General features: G+C 38.3%; 1 non-coding gene across 1 annotated transcript; it reads right to left on the bottom strand.

Moving 5' to 3' along the window:
- Positions 1-221: 221 nt before the first annotated feature.
- Positions 222-328, bottom strand: LOC128250571 (U6 spliceosomal RNA). The gene has a single exon (XR_008266610.1). It is a non-coding gene; the product is annotated as a U6 spliceosomal RNA (small nuclear RNA).
- Between the last annotated feature and the right edge of the window lie 1,714 nt (positions 329-2,042).

The following is a 2,042-nucleotide window of genomic DNA, read 5'->3' as shown; positions in this document are numbered from 1 at the left end:
TTCCAGTGAACTACGTTAAAGGTACGCGTGTTTGTGGAGTACTCAGCCACTTGGTCGTTAATTTCACGAGCAAACTGTTGCACTGATCGTATCAACTGCAACCCTCGTCCTCTTAAACGACGGAGGGCCAGTGTTTGACGTAAGCACGTATGGATTATTATTTAATTATTTTACATGTTTCAGTCTTTTGACCGTGACCCTGCTGGAGTACCGCCTTGATAAAAGGTATGGAAGGTTTCACGAATTTGCGCGTCATCCTTGCGCAGGGGTCATGCTAATCGTCTCTATATCGTTCCAATTTTAGTGTATGTAGAACCAAAAGATGTATATATATATATTTATGACACGTGTACATTTAGCGTAGTTCTCGGGGATATTCCGCGTGACACAGTGTGACAAGTCTGGCCCTTTGAATTACAGGCACAACAGAAACAGGAAGTAAGAGTGAGAAAACGTTGTGGTGAAAGAGTACAGCAGGGTTCGCCACCATCCCGTGCCGGATCATCGTGGAACTTTAGGTATTTTCGCTCAATAAATACTCACGACTCCCGGTCTGGGAATCGAAACCGCGATCCTATGACCACTAGTCCACTGCCCTAACCACTCGGCCATTGCGCCTCCACTCTCACTGCAATAAATCTGCATTTAAACACTCGCTACAATGCACTCCATTATAGTATAATTTCACGTGTGTCCAAAAGACGTCACCACATAATAATGCATCATTTTATAACGCAGTACATACTTTTACGATGAACCGCACCGTAATTCACTAAGCCAACAGCATTCAGGTATACGGTAATACTTTGCACTTAAAGTACAACAATCAAACAATGCTATTCATTATGTTACTTGCACTCAAACATGATGGCCCTTGTTTTTCATTTCAAACATTCAGTCACACACAAACATGTATATATATATATATATATATATATATATATATATATATATATATATATATATATTATATCCATGCATTTACTGTACGCCAAACAGAAAAATGAAAGAAGATACACCTATTAATTACAGAATGATTATCCTCTTGAAATTCGTCTATGCCCTTCTCCTTCGCCTTCTGCTTTCCCTTCTCCTCTTTCTCCTAATCGTCATCATCATTGTTGTCCTTGGTGTTAAACATGTCAACAATATCACTACAGTCGACACCCTGCGTAGCAAAGTATCTATCATCATTCATCTCATTGTCATCGCAACCTTAATTAGGGTCATCATCATCTCCATCATCATCATCATCATCATCATATCTCTCCACTTCATTATCATCATCATCAGCAGTTGAATCGGCATCATCATCATCGTCATCAACATCGTCAACATCGTTAAAATCATCATCATCAACACCATTACCCTCATTATCAACACCATTGTCGTCGTCGTCATCATCATTATCATATTAACCATCATCATTATCAGCATCATATCTCTCCTCCTCAGCATCAGCAGCAGCATCAACATCGGCATCATCAACATCGTCATCATCATAAACATCATTATTAACATCATCATCATTATTAACACCATTGCCGTCGTTGTCGTCATCGTCATCATCACCATCAAAAACACCGACAACAAGAACGACATCCTCAAAAACAAAAACAGGATCAACAACCTGCTCGTCGCCCGCATCAAGCATAACAATGTCGGAAATGTTATTATTACCACAATGCCTTTGATTGTGTTTTCTTACGCTAAATACAAAAACGAATGGCGTGAATTCTACGTCTGAAGAACGGTATGTTCTTTGTTAGTATCGATCTTGTAAAGAGAAGAAAAGATAGCACCAAGGCCACACGAACCACTGTAATTAAGTCATCGATGGGCTTTCGTAACACGTTATTGCACCACGCTTAACATCTCGTCAATTTGCATAAGATGTCTGTTCACAGATATTCATAGACGTAATCACACAGACACACACACATATGTGTGTACACATATCTACTTTAAATACTTTTATATGTGTGTGTATATATATATATATATATATATATATATATATATATATATATATATATAATATA

Source organism: Octopus bimaculoides, chromosome 22, assembly GCF_001194135.2.
Source record: "Octopus bimaculoides isolate UCB-OBI-ISO-001 chromosome 22, ASM119413v2, whole genome shotgun sequence".
Classification (NCBI taxonomy): Eukaryota; Metazoa; Mollusca; class Cephalopoda; order Octopoda; family Octopodidae; genus Octopus; species Octopus bimaculoides.
This window is presented reverse-complemented; position numbering and strand designations above follow the sequence as displayed.